The 20,249-nt window shown below is 48.0% G+C and overlaps 1 protein-coding gene across 9 annotated transcripts in view; it reads right to left on the minus strand.

The window, feature by feature from the left end:
- The window catches only part of CIITA (class II major histocompatibility complex transactivator), an 807,875-nt gene that overhangs the window by 626,888 nt on the left and 160,738 nt on the right, over positions 1–20,249 (minus strand). For 5 of the 9 annotated variants that reach the window (XM_069647817.1, XM_069647823.1, XM_069647821.1 and 2 more), the window contains exon 1: positions 18,345–18,424. The exons of 2 other annotated variants lie outside the window; for them this stretch is intronic. The gene's annotated coding sequence lies outside the window, so the exon portion shown is untranslated. Of the gene's footprint in view, positions 1–18,344; positions 18,425–20,249 lie in introns of those variants that run through there. 2 more of the 9 variants (XM_069647819.1, XM_069647815.1) reach the window with 1 other exon arrangement.

A 20,249-nucleotide genomic window follows, 5' to 3' on the forward strand; every position in this document is an offset into this window, starting at 1 on the left:
CCAAGTGAACCTGGAGGTCCTTTAAGATGAGGTAACAGTATCTGAGATGGATGGGGATGCAGATCTTACTCGTACATCAATAATCAGACCGACTCAGGAAGTTGGCAAAAACAAGACTGTTTTAATTACACTTTGTTAAAACAGGGAGTACACGGGCATCAACAGACGCTGCACAGCCTTCTCTCTCAAGAGTTCTCAAACATTCCATAAAAAAGCACAACTTCATGCTAAAGATTTGTCATGAGTGACGTCATACTACGTGGCAAAATAAGGAAACCTACAAGAGTTTGTGATAGGCGTAAGGAGAACATCTAAGTATACTTTCTATGGGGTATGGGATTGTGATTGGATATATAACATCAGGTGGACAACTAAACCCACCCCAAGTGCAAGTCATCTTCCGTGTCATACTAATACACAACGTTCTTTTGGCTTCTCAAACTATAGGGCCTCTAGCTATCTGGCCCTCTATGATTGGTTGGCACGCTTGCACCCTTCTGGAATATTCAACTTGCTAGCAGCACACAAGTTGGTACCCCAGGTGCTGGGGGGTTGGCCTGGTCATGCCTCCCCACCCAATTAGCCCAACATCCATCATCACTCCTGCAGTCTGCCATTCAATTAATGCCTTTCAACTCGGCCTTGCAAAGGCTCACTGTGCCTGAGAATAAAAGGGAGTGAGAGCATGGCCTTATCTTCTGGTCTCGGTGTAGCTTGCCCCAAAGTCTATTTTCATCTGACCATGTGACTGGAGGCCACATCTGAGCTCCTTTGTTGTATTGAATATTATTAAATGAAGAAAACCTGGCACTTGCAGTGTTTTTCCTTTACACCTCAAACAGGATCTCGGCTCTCTTCTCACGTTCATAGTATCTTCTCGAGTAGATAACCAGGCTCTTGACAGCCCCGACTCTTGACACTGGGTCAGGCAAGTCTTCTCGAATCTTCCTTCGCCACCAGCTGTTCTATTCTACTGCGCCACACTTTCAGCCCTTCCATTCACAGGGTCCAAGTTTGCTAAAATGTATCGTGGAACATACAGATTCTATACACATATATATATATATTGGCTGCACCGCCTACAGTCTACTCACTACATATAGCCAGGCTTACCATTACTTTGTCTACTTGCGTTACTGCATCAGTACATTTGTGAAATGCCTTTGAATTTTCTTAAGTGCGTCTCTGCCCGTGCAATCTTCATTTTGCTCCCAAAATGTTGCTTAATTCTCTACTTCGCCATCAGGTTCTATAAGGTCTATATACTTTCTTCATTGGCATCTCTTCTGGGTGCATCATTTCTGCTTCATGTGATGTCACCAGTCTTCTCTTTCACTCATCTTCACACTTCTTGCTCCTTCAGGAGACTGTCCTTTCTCAGTGGATACATCATATAGGGTTTTCTCAATGGATACCTTGTTTCGAGGACTGTTTGCAGTATAGGTACCATTATTGGCTTTGTGCATGTCGCAATTTCCGGGTGCAAACATATAGGCAAAATGGGGCTGGGGCTTCCGGTAGGGGTACTTGGCTCCTCCTCTACATTTACTTGTAGTATATAGAATGAAAGGCAATGTGTGAGGCAGCAGCTGGTGAGGGCTACATAGCCTGAGTCATTACTGCAGCTATACATTTCCCAACCACATGCACCACATGTGGCTGGGAAATGTATAGCTGCAGTATAATATCCACTTTCCACTTTTCAGTGTTTGACATGCACTATGGTTCATCATCATCATTTTACGAACTGGAGTGTTGGCTTTTGGATGATGTCTTCCACTATGAAGTGCTCATTTATTTTTTAGAAATGCCAATTGTAGTACATGCAGCACTAGAAGGCTTCTCCTATGGTTAGAGACAATAGCCCTGGCCACACGAGAAACACTCTCAGACTGCAAACTTGCAGGGGGAGCAGCTTGGCAATACTACAGCAAAGTGCTGATGGCCAGACGGACCGCTTGCTCTACCAATGCTGTACCGGGTCATCATCCCATCCCACAGGTGAAGAGTACAGTAGATAGGCATCAAGCATCTGTGTCTATCTTTTTGACAATATCTGGTTGACTGAGAAGGGTGTCCCATAGATTCTCCTCTCAGTTGTAGGATGTACCCACACTGCTCTCAAAGGTTAAAAATGATGAGCCACAGCTCCAGTTGCCCGGGAAGGACGGCGCCAAGCCAGCATAGGGTTAAGTTGGCACAATTCCTCACAGGCGGCTTTGCAGGGCAGCAGAAAATGCCATTTTACATGCTGTCAGATTTTGCTTCAGCTCCCATCAGAATTTGCTTAGGCTGCCGTCAGATTTTGCTTAGGCTGCCTAAATGAGGCAACATAGGCTTAAAAATGATAAGGCAAAACTCCAGTTGGCCAGGAAGGACAGCGCCAAGAAACCATAGTGTTAAGTTGGCACAATTCCTCAAAGGTGGCTTTGCAGGGCAGCAGAAAATGCCATTTTACGTGCTGTCAGATTTTGCTTAGGCTGCCGTCAGAATTTGCTTAGGTTGCCGTCAGATTTTGCTTAGGCTGCCTAAATGAGGCAACATAGGGTTAAAAATTATGAGGCACAGCTCCAGTTGCCCAGGAAGGACGGCACCAAGCCACCATAGGGTTAGGTTGGCAAACATCCTCACAGGTGGCTTTGCAGGGCGGCAGAAAATGCCACTTTACGTGCCGTCAGATTTTGCTTAGGCTGCCGTCAGAATTTGCTTAGGCTGCCGTCAGATTTTGCTCAGGCTGCCTAAATGAGGCAACATAGGGTTACAAATGATGAGGCACAACGCCAGTTGCCCGGGAAGGACGGCGCCAAGCAACCATAGGATTAGTTTTGCACAATTCCTCACAGGCTCCTTTGCAGGGCAGCAGAAAATGCTATTTTACGTGCCGTCAGATTTTGCTTAGGCGGTCGTCAGAATTTACTTAGGCTGCAGTCAGAATTTGCTTAGGCTGCCGTCAGATTTTGCTTAAGCTGCCTAAATGAGGCAACATAGGGTTAAAAATGATTAGGCAAAGCTCCAGTTGCCAAGGAAGGATGGCACCAAGCCACCATAGGGTTTAAGTTGGCACAATTCCTCACAGCCGGCTTTGCAGGGCAGCAGAAAATGGCATTTTGCTTGCCATCAGATTTTTCTTAGGCTGCCATCAGAATTTGCTTAGTATGCCATCAGATTTTGCTTAGGCTGCCTAAATGAGGCAACATAGGGTTAAAAATGATGAGGCACAGCTCCAGTTGCCCGGGAAGGACGGTGCCAAGCCACCATTGGGTTAAGTTGGCACAATTCCTCACAGGCGGCTTTGCAGGGCAGCAGAAAATGCCATTTTACTTGCCATCAGATTTTGCTTAGGCTGCCGTCAGAATTTGCTTAGTATGCCATCAGATTTTGCTTAGGCTGGCTAAATGAGGCAACATAGTGTTAAAAATGATGAGGCACAGCTCCAGTTGCCCGGGAAGGATGGTGCCAAGCCACCATTGGGTTAAGTTGGCACAATTCCTCACAGGCGGCTTTGCAGGGCAGCAGAAAATGCAATTTTACTTGTCATCAGATTTTGCGTAGGCTGCCGTCAGAATTTGCTTAGTCTGCCGTCAGACTTTGCTTAGACTGACTAAATGAGGCAACATAGGGTTAAAAATTATGAGGCATAGCTCCAGTTGCCCGGGAAGGACGATGCCAAGCCACCATAGGGTTAAGTTGGCACAATTCCTCACAGGCTCCTTTGCAGGGCAGCAGAAAATGCCATTTTACGTGCCGTCAGATGTTGCTTAGGCTGCCGTCAGATTTTGCTTAGGCTGCCGTCAGAATTTACTTAAACTGCCGTCAGAATTTGCTTAGGTAGCCTAAATGATGCAACATAGGGTTAAAAATGATGAGGCACAACTCCAGTTGCCCAAGAAGGATGGCGCCAAGCCAGCATAGGGTTAAGTTGGTGCAATTCTTCACAGGCGGTTTTGCAGGGCAGCAGAAAATGCCATTTTACGTGCCGTCAGATTTTGCTTAGGCTGCCGTCAGAATTTGCTTAGGCTGCCTAAATGAGGCAACATAGGGTTAAAAATGATGAGGCACAGCTCCAGCTACTCAGGAAGGGCGGCGCCAGGCCACCATGGGGTTACGTTGGCACAATTCCTCACAGGTGGCTTTGCAGGGCAGCAGAAAATGCCATTTTACGTGCCGTCAGATTTTGCTTAGGCTGCCGTCAGAATTTGCTTAGGCTGCCATCAGAATTTGCTTAGGCTGCCAAAATGAGGCAACATAGGCTTAAAAATGATGAGGCAAAACTCCAGTTGCCCAGGAAGGATGGCGCCAAGCCATCATAGGGTTAAGTTGGCACAATTCCTCACAGACGTCTTTGCAGGGCAGCAGAAAATGCCACTTTACGTGCCGTCAGATTTTGCTTAGGCTGCCGTCAGAATTTGCTTAGGCTGACTAAATGAGGCAACATAGCGTTAAAAATGATGAGGCACAGCTCCAGTTGCCCGGGAAGGACGGCACTAAGCCACCATAGGGTTAATGTGGCACAATTCCTCACAGGCGGCTTTGCAGGGCAGCAGAAAATGCCATTTTTCTTGCTATCAGATTTTGCTTAGGCTGCTGTCAAAATTTGCTTAGGCTGCCATCAGAATTTGCTTAGGCTGACTAAATGAGGCAACATAGGTTTAAAAATGATGAGGCACAGCTCCAGTTGCCCAGGAAGGATGGCGCCAAGCCATCATAGGGTTAAGTTGACACAATTCCTCACAGGCGGCTTTGAAGGGCAGCAGAAAATGCCATTTTACGTGCCGTCCGATTTTGCTTAGGCTGTCGTCAGAATTTGCTTAGGCTGCCGTCAGATTTTGCTTAGGCTGCCTAAATGAGGCAACATATAGTTAAAAATGATGAGGCACAGCTCCAGTTGACCAGGAAGCACGGCGCCAGGCCACCATAAGGTTAAAATGGCACAATTCCTCACAGGCGGCTTTGCAGGGCAACAGAAAATGCCATTTTACGTGCCGTCAAGATTTAGCCTCGGCTGCCATCAGAATTTCCTTAGGTTGCAGTCAAATTTTGCTTAAGCTGCCTAAATGAGGCAACATAGGCTTAAAAATGATGAGGCAAAACTTCAGTTGCCCAGGAAGGATGGTGCCAAGCCACCATAGGGTTAAGATGGCACAATTCCTCACAGGAGGCTTTGCAGGGAAGCAGAAAATGCCATTTTACGTACTGTCAGTTTTTGCTTAGGCTGCCGTCAGAATTTGCTTAGGCTGCCTAAATGAGGCAACATAGGGTTAAAAATAATGAGGCACAGCTCCAGTTGCCCAGGAAGGATGGCGCCAAGCCCCCATAGGGTTAAGTTGGCACAATTCCTCACAGGCGGCTTTGCAGAGCAACAGAAAATGCCATTTTACGTGCCATCAGATTTTGCTTAGGCTGCCGTAAGAATTTGCTTAGGCTGCTGTCAGATTTTGCTTAGGCTGCCTAAATGAGGCAACATAGGCTTAAAAATGATGAGGCAAAACTCCAGTTGCCCAGGAAGGACGGCGCCAAGCCACCATAGGGTTAAGTTGGCACAATTCCTCACAGGTGGCTTTGCAGGGCAGCAGAAAATGCCATTTTACGTGCCGTCAGATCTTGCTTGCATTAGTACGTGGTAGAAAATTGCTAGTGTTTTGTCCCACGGATCCCGCGTTTCCAAGCGCCACTTCTCCTGAATCTCCTGGATGTAATCAACAGGATCTTCATTCTCACGCATCTTGCTTGAGGTTATGGCTCCTATGTCTGATGTGTCTGGGTATTGGACCCTCAATGCCTGCCAGAGCGCATGTCTGCAGTTGACGAATGGTGCTCCATCATGTGATGTGTCGCTTATTGTTACCCCTGGGAATCCCGCCCTCTTCCAAATGTCATCAGCGGCATCCCCCAGTATGGAAATTAGCAGCCCCTTCGTGCCTCCCACTGCTAATTTTTGCCCCGCAGTTTGTTTTTCCATCTCATATATCCACTTCCCAGCTCCTCCACTTAGAGATGGAAGTCTGCATTTTATATTTTCCTTGTCGGCATGCTTCCAGGGGACATTTTGTGGTTTAGCTCCTCCCCTCTCTAGTAGTGGCATTAAGTGGTACTCCCTCACCACCCCCGCCGTCCGCTTGTGTGAGGTTATACTAGTATATTCTCCCTCTTCCTCCATATTTGGTAGCTCTTCAATGCTATCAATTTTACAGTAGTTTATTCTATCACCTCCTACGTTTTTTCCTTACCCTCCTGCTACCCTTTTGCCCCATCATAGGTGTGTTTGCTCGCTCTTCCTGCCTAAGTCCTGGGAGGTCTCAAAGTCTGCCGACATATGGAGTGTGTACATGTGTGGGTGTTTAGTGGGCGTGGTATTTTCCTGCTCGCTTCTCTTATTTTTGTTTCTCCTGTGTTTGGTTCTCCCTGTGTCTCGCATGCCCATGGTGACTCGCAGTTAGTGCGCGTTATGTTTAATTTATTTAAACTCTCCCTATTTCCATCTTTTCCACTGTTGCACGAACCTTCCTCTTCCTCGCTGCAAAATCCATCAGGAAATATCAATCCCCACTCTTTGCGTTTTCCGCCTACTGTCACTGTCCTTAAATCTATTAAGTCCACGTCTGTGTACTCACTTCCTTTAACCGCAACCCCCTGTGTTGATGTTGTTGCCACCTCCTTGTCCTGGCGTATATACTTTTTTGCTCCGTGTTCCACTCTCCTGTCTCCTCTTTCTTCGTTCTTCTTTTTCACTACTTCGCCACCTATTTCCGCTCGTTTCCTGTGGAGTTCTTCCAATACTTCTGCGCTCACCTGTGCTAATATCCTTTCCTCGTCTTCTTTTCTCCCCCATATGCCCCCTTCCCTCTTTAGTATGCTTTCTATAACCTTCCCTTCTTCATACTTCTGGGCGCTTTCTGATATAATCTACTTTTTCCACAGTCCCATTTCCCTATCATTTTCTTCCCTCTCCTCCTCCTTCCTTCGCATCTCCCTGTGCTCTGCACGTACCACTCGTTCTGCTATTACCCTAATGCGCGCTTCTTCCTTCTTCCTTTCTTCTGTCTGTTCCATCATTCTCGCCTTCTCTTCCTTATGTGCTTTCTTTTCCTCCTGTCTTTCCCGTGTTTCCTGCTCGAACTGTCTAATCAGTGCGCTTCGTACGTCCCTCAATTCTGCCAACCTTTCCTCCAGCATCTCTTCCTCTTCTTGTGAAAGTCGCCCTTCTCTCCCTTTACTTACCTCATGCCCTGTTTGTGTGTGAGCCATCTCTTCCTTGCTTACCTTCCTCACTGCGTCCTCCTCTTCCCCTGTTAGTGTCCCCCGGAGCTTCAGAAGCACCTGCGTTGCTATCCATTCATCTGGCCCTATCTTTGCAAAACTTCCCAGGGCCCTCCTTTCGCCCCCCGTTCCTTCCTGCATTGTGGTTGAATCTACCGTGCCCGCCGCCCCATCCCCGTTTCAGAACTATCTGTTGGTGCGTATGGTGGAGGGCCTGTATGCGGGGTTTGAATATCCCTCAGCAGCCGTTAGTTGCTGTCGGGCGGCTTCTCTTAGTTCTGTTATTGGATACAACCCCCTTCCTCCTTCTTCACTACCTTAGCCATGGGCATGTACTCTGCCCCTTCTTTCTTAACCTTTCCCTCTGCTACCGCAAATGATCCTTCTGCTTCCTCCCCACTTTTTTCAGTGCTGGGTGGGTTTTTGTTCGCCGTACCCCGACCCCCTTCTTTCACCCTCTCCTCTTTTACCTCCTTCTCTTCCCTTGTCCCCTTCTCCTCCTTTACCCCCTGTACCGTGAACTTTCCCGGGGCTCCTGGTGTACCTCCCTGGAACATCTTCCAGAGATCAAAAACCTCTAAATGGTTTGCTAACCTTTTCCCTTTGTATGTGTTATGTAGATATGTCAGCAAGTAGTGTTGGGTAAACGTGTCGAAGCTGCTGCTGGGCGGCCACGGTACCCTTATTTTGTTGTCTGTTCCTTGTGTCCATTCAATACTGTATTTTATCATTTTCTCTTTGTGCGGTGACAGTGTTGTGCATATGTGCTGGAGTGGTGTAGTTAAAGCGCTTGCTCTGAACCACAACCCTGCTCCTGCCCTCGACCCATAGTACGTGGCCATGTTACAATTTTACTTTTCTCAACGTCAACCTTTTACCTGGCCCCGTAAACTGGGGATTTTCGACTGTCCGATGAAAGGAAAGCAATTTTAATTTTACAATACTTTGCGTTTGCTGTTCTTTCTTCCCGATGTTACAACTATGGCCCCCTTGGGCCGTGGCGCACAAAGCCCCCTGCGGCTATGTGCCCTGTGCGGCATGCTTTTGGGCTGCCCCACCTTCCTGTGCCGCCTGTACACGGCACACCTTCAACTTAGTTCCTCCTCCTCCCCATCCCCACTGTCTGCTCAGCCCCCTCCCTCTTCTGGTGCAATCCCTTTGTTGAGCGTGGCCGGTGTTCTCCGTGCGCAGCCACCTCCCCCCTTGGCTCCTCCCCTTTCGAGCGCGGCTGGCGTTCTCCGTGCGCGGCCGCCTCTCTCCCTTCACCCCTAACCTTTTGTACCTCCTGCCCTCGACCACCCCTGGATGAACGCGAGATTGTCGTTGAGTCCTATACAAGCTCTATGGGTGATGTCACCAACTTCTACAAGATATTACAAGTACGTACAATTTCACAACCAATGAACACGTGCTATGTTTGACACTTTTATTCCCCGTTAACCCCACAGCTGTCTTCCCACTACATCTGGAGTGGAGTATGCAACAATCATTTACTTATTACAATTGGACTGCGCATGCTGCATCGCCTCGCGTGTGATACGCCCCCTCCCTAGGAGAGCTTAACCAGCCAATTATCTTCCACACTCGAGAAACAATCTAGCTACCCCCTGTGGGAAAACAATCTACCGAACGAGCTCCAACACTCAATTAGTAGGGATCTTCATCTAATCATTGATCTACGTCAATTTTTAGGAAAGCCACACCTCCCTTACACAGGTGTCCGCGATCTAGACCAATCAGCGCTATCTGCCAGTCATACGTGGGTGCTTGAGCCCCACCCAACTTGCTCGGTGACGCTGCAGAGGACGGCCTTTGTGCCTGTCCTGCTGCACCTCACGCACCTATCGCTGCTTATTAGTCAAAATCCTTTTTTAACACCCTGTGACAACCACCCACCGCCCTTTTTACAATTCCTCCCCCCTCCTGCACAACATTACATTGCTGGTTGGGTGTGCCATACTCACATCAAGTCCTCGTGAGCCAGGGCCACTCGACCGCGGGCACCCCTCAGAAGCTGCTCGCCACCTCCCCTCGTCTGGACCACGTCTGGACACTTGCCAACCGTGGGCGGGATACTTCTCAAGTCGGCTCCCAATGGCCAATGTCCGGATTGCGCTGTCCGGTCTTCTCGCAGTTCCGCTGTGGTCCTGTAGTCCTCAAAAGGGGGCAAAGGCAGAGCGGGCCGCGCTGCCGGGTTGCCTCGTTACAAGAGGCCTTGTGGTTGTGCCGTTAGGTTAGGTAGACCTCAAACAGATCTCAGCAGTGCCTCCAACTTGTCGGGGTGATTTCCCGGGGGCCGGCAGAGCCATCCGCGAACCTCCGGGGCTGGGGCTGGCCCCAACTCCTCCCGCGTCCCAAAAGGAGTATGAGACACACACAAGAGCAAGGTAGTAACTGCTGTTTACTATAGTAATGGCAGGGATATTCTCAGCCCGTATGCATCCGGACAGACTCTCAGCATTAGTGGGGCTCGCAGCCCCTTTTTACCGTAGTATGACGCGCTACTTGCGTCACCTGGGAAAATTGTCACAAAACCTAACGCCACTTCGGGTTGGCTCCCCGAGTGGTAGGGTCAGTATAGTTACCTATAGCAGAAAGGGTTATTGGATAAGGACAGGTCAGGTGGTACACTTGGGTTGTCCCTAACAGTTGCTACACGGAAATTGTTACAAGGGGACACTTAGTGATTGGCTAACTAAAATGGTGTCAGTGATGAGCGCCTCGTATTCTGATTGGTTCCCTCGCGAGCCCCCAAGCCTGGGGCCATCGCCGTTCCCAGCTCGCGATGTACCTGGTGCTGGCAACAATGTGCAACTATGGGGCTCATTACACGGACGGCGGTAAGGGTTAACGGTCACCGTTAATGGTACCGTGACCGTTAACCCTTACCGCCTTACTAAGAGGTCCCTTTGCGGGTTGGAGACTTTAACGCCTGCTTTTTGCAGGTGCTAAAAACCAACCCGCAAAGGGACCAGGGAGCTAATTACGGTACCGCAATTTGCGGTGCCGTAATTAGCACCTTCCCCATTCCCATTATGCCCTATGGGGCAAAAATGGGAATGGGGAAGGGGGAATTACCGGCCCACCAACCTTGGAATAGGACGGTAATTCCCCTTTCCTCCAAGGCAGTGCCGGTATTTTACCGGCATGGACCAAGGAGCTAATAGCACCTTGGTCCACCGCCGTCCGTGTAATGAGGCCCTATGTGTTAGTGGTGGACAATGGACAGGTCTGGCTAGTGGCTGATGTGTATGTCTTTCCCATCGCTGTAGGTGTCCAACTTGTCGCTTCGTTGTTGCAGACTGTGTCCCAGACGTGGGACTCCGGCGACTTTCTGTCTCATAAGCTTGGCATCTTGTCAGTTCGGCTTGGTCACGTGTGGGGAGACCGTGGCTGGAGCAGAATTATGAGCATTTGATTTGTATTTCGGCTCTGAGGAGCGCTTGGTGGTGGCAGGTGTAACCTTGGCGCTGGGAGCACGGCATGTGAGTTGTAACATTGCGGTCTTGGCTGTGGGCTCTCGTTGGGGCTCGTTCTGCGTGGTCAGCGCTTTACTTTTCGTTCTGGGAGGATTTTCGTCTGAGAGGCTCCTGCCTGGGGACTCTTGCATTGAGGCCTACTTTGGGCCTAGCTTCCGGGTGGCGGTAGACAATCCATAATATGGGGTTGTGCGGAGCGACAGAGTGTCACAAGCATCAGTAAATACATAGGGTGGCGTCTTCATAGGGATAGGTAGCGGGAAAGCATCTGCAAGCATGTATATACAAGATCTTCAGGCGTCTTGCGTTTCTGCTGTGCTGTAGGAGGCCTATGTGAAAAATAACAACGATGCGGGTTTGTGGGTGTGTCAGTCCGCTGCATCATAGCACTGAATATGTTCTTCGTGTGTGTGGGTTGGTGTGTGAGTGACCAGTGTGCATGGTGGCACATGTGTTCTTGTCTGTTGGCTATTTCGTCATGGCATCTCTAACGATGATGGTGTTTGTGCTGTTGTCTAATCGAGTTGGTCCATGAGGCTGACGTCGGCTTGACCAGGGCGTGGTAGGGGGCAGGCTCCCCGGGTGTGTGGGCCATGGACACAGGGGACCTGGGCATCTGGTGAGGAGATGAAATGGTCAAACACCTCTCACGGGGGTGCTTGGGTCTTGATGTCCTGGGCCATGATCTGGATGAGACTGGAGGGAGGGTATTTTCCCATTTTCCTACTTCACTGCTGTCAGAATTTGCTTAGGCTGCCGTCTGATTTTGCTTAGGCTGCCTAAATGAGGCAACATAGTGTTAAAAATGATGAGGCACAGCTCCAGTTGCCCAGGAAGGATGGCGCCAAGCCACCATAGGGTTAAGTTGGCACAATTCCTCACAGGTGGCTTTGCAGGGCAGCAGAAGATGCCATTTTACGTGCCGTCAGATTTTGCTTAGGCTGCCGTCAAAATTTGCTTAGGCTGCCATCAGATTTTGCTTAGGCTGCCTAAATGAGGCAACATAGGGTTAAAAATGATGAGGCACAGCTCCAGTTGCCCAGGAAGGACGGCACCAAGCCACCATAGGGTTAATTTGGCACAATTCCTCACAGGCGGCTTTGCAGGGCAGCAGAAAATGCCATTTTACTTGCCATCAGATTTTGCTTAGGCTGCTGTCAGAATTTGCTTAGGCTGCCGTCAGAATTTGCTTAGGCTGCCTAAATGAGGCAACATAGGGTTAAAAATGATGAGGCACAACTCCAGTTGCCCAGGAAGGAAGGCGCCAAGCCACCATAGGGTTAAGTTGGCACAATTCCTCACAGGCTCCTCTGCAGGGCAGCAGAAAATGCCATTTTTCGTGCCGTCAGATTTTGCTTAGGCTGCTGTCCGAATTTGCTTAGGGTGCCTAAATGATGCAACATAGGGTTAAAAATGATGAGGCACAGCTCCTGTTGCCCGGGAAGGACGGTGCCAAGCCAGCCTAGGGTTAAGTTGACACAATTCCTCACAGGCGGCTTTCCAGGGCAGCAGAAAATGCCATTTTACGTGCCGTCAGATTTTGCTTAGGCTACCGTTAGAATTTGCTTAGGCTGCCTAAATGAGGCAACATAGGGTTACAAATGATGAGGCACAGCTCCAGTTGCCCGGGAAGGACGGCGCCAAGCCACCATAGGGTTAAGTTGGCACAATTCCTCACAGGCTCCTCTGCAGGGCAGCAGAAAATGACATTTTACGTGCCGTCAGATTTTGCTTAGGCTGCCTAAATGAGGCAACATAGGGTTACAAATGATGAGGCACAGCTCCAGTTGCCCGGGAAGGAAGGCGCCAAGCCACCATAGGGTTAAGTTGGCACAATTCCTCACAGGCTCCTCTGCAGGGCAGCAGAAAATGCCATTTTACGTGCCGTCAGATTTTGCTTAGGCTGCTGTCCGAATTTGCTTAGGGTGCCTAAATGATGCAACATAGGGTTAAAAATGATGAGGCACAGCTCCTGTTGCCCGGGAAGGACGGTGCCAAGCCAGCATAGGGTTAAGTTGTCACAATTCCTCACAGGCGGCTTTCCAGGGCAGCAGAAAATGCCATTTTACGTGCCGTCAGATTTTGCTTAGGCTGCCGTTAGAATTTGCTTAGGCTGCCTAAATGAGGCAACATAGGGTTACAAATGATGAGGCACAGCTCCAGTTGCTCGGGAAGGACGGCGCCAAGCCACCATAGGGTTAAGTTGGCACAATTCCTCACAGGCGGCTTTGCAGTGCAGCAGAAAATGCCATTTTACGTGCCATCAGATTTTGCTTAGGCTGCCGTCAGAATTTGCTTAGGCTGCCGTCAGAATTTGCTCAGGCTGCCTAAATGAGGTAACATAGGGTTAAAATGATGAGGCACAGCTCCAGTTGCCCGGGAAGGATGGCGCCAAGGCACCATAGGGTTAAGTTGGCACAATTCCTCACAGGCTCCTCTGCAGGGCAGCAGAAAATGCCATTTTACGTGCCGTCAGATTTTGCTTAGGCTGCCTAAATGAGGCAACATAGGGTTACAAATGATGAGGCACAGCTCCAGTTGCCCGGGAAGGACGGCGCCAAGCCACCATAGGATTAAGTTGGCACAATACCTTACAGGCGGCTTTGCAGGGCAGCAGAAAATGCCATTTTACGTGCCGTCAGATTTTGCTTCAGCTGCGGTCAGAATTTGCTTAGGCTGCCGTCAGAATTTGCTTAGGCTGCCTAAATGAGGCAACATAGGATACCAATGATGAGGCACAGCTCCAGTTGCCCGGGAAGGATGGCGCCAAGGCACCATAGGGTTAAGTTGGCACAATTCCTCACAGGCGGCTTTGCAGGGCAGCAGAAAATGCCATTTTACATGCCGTCAGATTTTTCTTAGGCTGTCGTCAGAATTTGCTTAGGCTGCCATCAGAATTTGCTTAGGCTGACTAAATGAGGCAACATAGGGTTAAAAATGATGAGATACGGCTCCCGCTGCGCAGGAAGGGCGGCGCCAAGCCACCTTAGGGTTTTATTGGCACAATTCCTCACAGGTGGCTTTGCAGGGCATCAGAAAAGGACTTTTTACTTGCCGTCAGATTTTGATTACCCTGCCATTTTGCAATCACACCATAAATGACGCACCATGGGGTTCAAAATTGCCACCATAGGGTTAATGCTGAACTGCCTTGTACAACACAGGGTTAAAATTGATAAGGTTGGTGTTAGTAATGCTGACTGCCCCGTCCAACATAGGGTTTGGCTACAAAAAACACTGTCAAAAAATGCCATCAGAAGCATTTTCTGATGGGTTAATGCTGCACTGCCCTGCACAACATATGGTTAAAATAGATAATATGGGGTTAATACAAAACTTGAGGAAACATTGGTAATATAGGGTTAATGTAGCGCTGCCCCATAGAACAGAAAGCATTTTCTGACAGGTAAGCAACCATTGGTAACATAGGGTTAATGTAGCGCTGCCCGGTAGAACAGAAAGCATTTTCTGACGCAAAATCCGACGTTACATGTACCGTAGGAATTTGCTTTGCCATTGAAATTCACGCATGCGTAGTAGCACCCTAATCATTTTTCGATGGCACGAACAAGAAAACTGGTGTGGCATGTTTAACGTGTGCTTGTGCCCTAAAATGTTTGTGTCTGTTGTGGCCGGCTGTAAAACCTTATTGCATGCTTAAATCATCCTTTACAAATGTCAGGTTGCGTTCCTGTCATTCACAAAAGCTAAAACCAGGTAAACAGCCCTAAAACAAGGCAATACAACGGTTAAAATCAATTACTCACTAACGGCTGGAAAAAATGCGCGGGTCCTGCCATGCAGCCCAGACACTATCCATTCGTCCGTAGCTTAATATGCAATGATTTCCATAGATCTTTACTACGTGCAATTACAATAGTGCCAATGCAATCCACGAAATATCCCAGCCACTGCCCCGCGTGCAACATGTGCACAAATAAAATAAAACATAAGAAGAGTTTGAGAGCTATTAGCCTCAACGAAAGCAGCAAGTAAAGCACCGATCTGGGGTTAGACTACATGGTATCATATATACTATTGCACCATATTGTGGAATGGTGTATAAATGTGCAGCATGAGGTAGAATATGGAACAGTTCGCATTATCAGCCGTATTGGGCCTCATTTACAGGGCACTTTTCAATGGGATTGCGCCATTGAAAAGGGCTTGTGTAAATCAGGGCCACAGTGTCATGGTGGTCACAGGGATCCTTGCAAATCCCCTTGACATGACTCAGAGGAAAAGGAAGCAGTACAGGGTAGCAGGCCCACAGACACAGATCTTAGCTCCTACTGCATGGTGTAGAGCTCGCCCTTCTCCAGTGAGATGCAGCATCATGAGTGTGGGCATGGCGCATGCAATGCCGTCGTCGCGAGTGTGGGTTTTAGGTGCATGATCATGTTCTAATGCACTTCTGGTTTCTTCTAGTTCTGCTATTCCAACCAGAGTCCACTCACTGGTCGTCATCCATTTCTCGGTTTTGTCTCAAATGACCTCTAAATGTAAGTTATGATGAATTCTATGCATGTGTGGTGATGAGGCCTGGCAAATCAGAGGCAGCTGTGCAGACGATATTGGGTGTTGTACAGCTCCATCGACGACCGGACTCGAACATAGTCAACTACAGTCGTCCATTGTCAACCTCCGTTGGCCCACACTGATCACCGGCAACCATTGCCGACCAGTGCCAAACATCACTTCCATGGGGACAATCACTAGACCGTGGTTGACCATTGCCAGACCATGCGCAGAGGTGTAGCCAGAATTGTCTAAAAGATGGGGCCTGGAGCTAATGTAGTTGGGCCCACCGCATTGACATTATCATCTGTAAATGCCCACACAGTACTGCAGAGTGGGCATTTACATAATTTTGGGTGGGCCTTGCCCGCTCAGGCCCTACCCTGTCTACGCCTCCAGGGTCGGACTGGGGCGTAAAATTGGCTCAGGCACCTATGAAAAAGTGGCCCACAATTGCAAATGGCAATTCATTCCTTTTGTGACAGACTGTTTGAGTAGTACCCATGGGGGAAGTTTTTGATAAAATGTGATGCAAATTGTGCATTTTAACAGTAACATTGGTCAAAACTAGCTGCATTCTGAAGTAACTTATCGAACTGGCCCACATGGGCCAAAAAAGTGGCCCACTTTGACCAAAAAAACTGTCCGACAAAGCATTATGAGTTTTTGGTATTGGCCAGTCCGAGCCTTTACGCCTCTGTGGCCACCCATTGTTGACCATGCCAACTTTTGTAATTCATAGTGAACCCCTGTCTACCATTGCCACACATGGTACCTCCCCAGTCACACTGCCTGCAAAACGGGAGGAGGCCTGCATAATTTAAGCATGTGCGGTCAGAAAAGGCAAACATTTTCGCTTTGTCAATGCATGTTGCATTCATGTTGCCAAAGCATATCGCGCATATAAAATACCATAGAGTCCTCAAGCAGTGGCTCTTGAACACGATCCAGCATTTCTGGGAAGGTGAGCTCAGTGAGATCCTTTCACATTCACGCCCATAAAACCCCCGTCATTAAAAAAAAGCAGTGACCTTCCGGATGGGACTCTGTGGCTGGGACTCTGCCAGTGGCGGGACTCGCTGCTTTCACTTTCACTGAATGCCAGCAGGGGTGGACTGGCCTATAGGGAACTCTGGAGATTTCCCGGTGGGCCTCTGCACCCTGGGCCTCTTTTGTGTAGTATTTCCAAATTTTCTTATAGGAAAAGCATTGGGCTTGCTGAAAATGTGTCATGTGGGGCCACTTTGAACATTATTTCCAGGGCCTCTTTTGGTCCCCAGTATTTATTTCCAGGGCCTCTTTCAGTTCCCAGTCCACCCCTGAATGCCAGTAGATAAAATAAAAGCTTACTACAAACAGAATAGACCAGATGTAATCACCATGGGCTCTATAATGTTCACTGTTTTAAAGATTACTTTTTCCAAATTTCCCAAATTATTATTGCCACATTTTCTGATTTAGCTTCTGTCTAGAGCTGCAGCTGTTTGTGTGCTTAACGAGGCAATCAGCAACATAATGCGCAGGCAGCGGCAATTGCACGTTCTATTCCGCGTCTCAGCGCTATAGCAATAGGTTTTATTAATTATACTTTAATTGTACTGACTGGGAGCTATTTTCCCACTGGAAGAAGCCCTGTGAATGGCCGCTGGGCAGGGCTGCAAACTAATGTCTAAGGATAAGCTAACGACTAATGGTGGTGTAGGGCGAAGCATATAGCGCATTAAAGCCCTTCTTTGGCTGGCTGCACCGGAAAGGGGTTACCCTTACTGTACATACTGTAGTGGTACGAGCAAACACGAAAGCAGGCTCATGGTTGCACTCAATACATGGCATCTTCCATTCATTCCGAACCAAGGGGCGCAGGCGCTCCATATTGCGCTTTAGAGAGCCGCTTTCACCTCGGGGATAGTGGCATGTGTTGTATCTTGTCGTAGGTGGGTGTGTAAGGCGGACCAGGCCGCAGTGGCAGGGAGCAAGCAAGAGGGGTCAAGTCAAGAGTACGCAGGTGGACGGAGTCCCCCCACATTTTTCAGAAGTCCCCCACTTTTTTCAGAGGACACCTTGATATGCTAATTTCTGTTGACGGCATTTTCAATTGCTATGTTAATGCGTCCCCCTACTTTTCTACGACTTGACCCCTGGCTGGCACGAGCACACAGCCAGAGTTTTGCTGGAAGCAGTTGAAAGCTCGGGTGATTTAGGAAGAGCAAGGGCCGCATTAAAAGGGAAGCGGGGGTGGCGTACGCTGAGGTGGGGGAATCCTGTCAGGTTAATGTTTATTTCGGTTAAAATAACATCAGCCATGAAAACTGGAGACAGTAATGATAGTAAAAGTAATACTAGTGGGTATATACAGAAAGGAAAACATCTTTCTAAAAAAATTGAGAAGAGAAAATCAAAAATTCCCAAATTAGGAATGAGTTGTTATGCATACGCATAATTATAACAAATTATGAGGAGATACAATTGTTATGAGATGCGAATACTTTAAAACAAATGTATAATTGTTATATGGTTTATAAAACATTACCCATTAATACAAAATTATCAAATTCATCAAATTACAGTTAAAATCTTAACGCACGTAAAGGTATATAATACTTATACATCTATAGAACTGACTAGTCCTTATATACATCCGCGCCCGTCAATACCCGCTATGCCGCAATAAGGGGAAGAGAGGTTTTCAACGCACTTAAAAATATAGGTTCATTTAATGGATAGAACCACAAAATGGGCGCTCTAAATCAACCTCGAGTAATACAGAACTTTCGGTTTGATAGTAAAAGAGGCAAAAGAATAAGTTTCGATAGTGCTTAAGACACACTTACCGGGACGCGCATTTGCTTGCTCTCTATCCCCCGGCTTTCCCCTCCAAGCCCAACGGCGGCACATTCAGCCAAAAGCCGGCGAGAAGTACCCGTGAGGCGGGAAGAATTGCCTAAGCTGAGGGACACATACTACGAGGTACACAATGAATATATTATAACCACGGTCATTTGCCACACAACATTAACGTACACCATGGTTTACAGAAGAAACGTCATGAAAGAAATAAGAGAAAATAAAAATGAAACTGGAGGCACTTACCGATCAGCGTTGAGGCGACGCACTACTCAGCGTGGTCTCGCATTCAATGTATAAAACAAAACAAACTCCACTCATAAAGCAAGCAGTAGAGGCAGCAGAGTATTCAGCAATGTGGCTTAACAGGCAAAGCATGCTTTGTATTAAGTAAGGCATGTGCAAGAGGGCAGTGCACACATCTTAGATCGCCTCACGGTGTCTGTGTTGCAACGTTTTACAATATAACTTTTTGCATATGTCTTCTTAAAAATCAGCAACTTTTAACATTGAATTATCGTAAACAGCTGTTTGATTAGATTTTATTGGGAAAAAACAAACACATGTGTAATATGTCTGCGATGGATCCCCATTCAACACAGTATTAACTTAAAAAGAGAGATGCATCGATAAAGTCAATTGACATCCACGAGTACAATATTTTTTGTTTCTAAATTAAATTGTAACTATAGTTGGCAACATTGTCAGAGCAGCAGACCATGAGTGCCCACGTAGGCTGGGTGACTTCTGCCTGGTTGATATTGCTCGACGAACTGATAACGGTGTTGAGCAATTACTGACTTCAGGATCAGACAGGATTTGACAGAAGATCAAAATCACGCCCAAAATCGTGTGAGATTCGAGGTGCAGGATCTAGTTTGGTGGGGGGATCTGATCCAGCGAGCAGATGGCCGGATCAAATGCCCAGATTACTTCCTGGTTCTCTGTGAGTTATGCTTGGCTGATGGAGGCACAGGTCTGACCCCCACTAGATGCGACAGCGCAGACGGGCTAAAAAACAGTGATGTGCAAGGTTTCCCAGAGCAATGCCAGTGGTTCAGATTAATTAAAACCTTTCACCCATCATTTTTTTGGTTTCAGTGTGTCTCCCTATGTAAGAGAGGTTATGCCCAGATGTGGGTCCCTTGCTCGTGGCGCCATACGGAACCAAGCTGTACCTCACTGAGGAGGCCCGAAAAGGCCGAAACATGTCTGGAGTTGCTTGTGGTTCCGTGCAGAGGGGGCCAGGTCTAGCAGTTCAGGCAGGGCTGCTCCCATTGGTGGCAGTATTTTGTATTTGTATTTTATTAAATTTTATATAGCGCTTTAATCCAAAGCGCTTCACATAAGAACATCAAAGATACAATAGAAGCAATATGAACAAGTCACGAGTCAAAACAATGAGAACAGTATGCAGAACAATTTGCTGAGTACATTAGATTAAGTATCTGGGTTTGGGGGGGGCAGGGAGGAAGTAGTAAGAGCAGTCAGGAGGGAAGGTGAAGTAGGTGGGATTTTAAGGAAGGGCGGAAGGAAGAGTAAGAGGAGATGGAGCGGATAGGCAGAGGAGAGAGTTCCAGTGGAGGGGGACAAGGAGCTGGAAAGAACGGAATCGGGAAGGGGCGCGAGGAGGAGGAGGAACATTGAGTAGGAAGCGGTCAGCTGATCAGAGGGGGCGAGAGGGAGAGTTTAAGGAAAGGAGGGAGGAAAGGTAGGGAGGGGCAAGATTGTGGAGAGATTTAAAAACAAGACTGAGGAAGTTGAATTTAAGTTGGGAGTGAAAGGAGAGCCAACAGAGAGAAGAAAGTGAAGCCGAGATGGAATCGTGAGGAGAGAGGGAGCAAAGAGTACGGATTGCAGAGTGGTAGAGGGATTTGAGGGGGGCCAGGTGAGAGGCTGGGAGACCAAAGAGGAGAGCTGAACAGTAGAATAGACGAGAGACGAAGAGGGAGGAAATTAGAAGTTTGGTGGTATGGAAGGTGAGGGAGGAGTGAATTCTATGAACATTGTAGAGATGGAAACGACAAGCACGGGAGGTTAGAGAGATGTGGTGAGTAAAGGAGAGGTTAGAATTAAAGTGGAGGCCTACATTGCGGGCAGAGCCAGAGAAGGGGAGATGAGAAGGGGGAAAGATGATGGAAAAGGGGGGGA

The sequence above is a fragment of the Ambystoma mexicanum genome, chromosome 2q, assembly GCF_040938575.1.
Source record: "Ambystoma mexicanum isolate Mex_15411 chromosome 2q, UKY_AmexF1_1, whole genome shotgun sequence".
NCBI lineage: Eukaryota > Metazoa > Chordata > Amphibia > Caudata > Ambystomatidae > Ambystoma > Ambystoma mexicanum.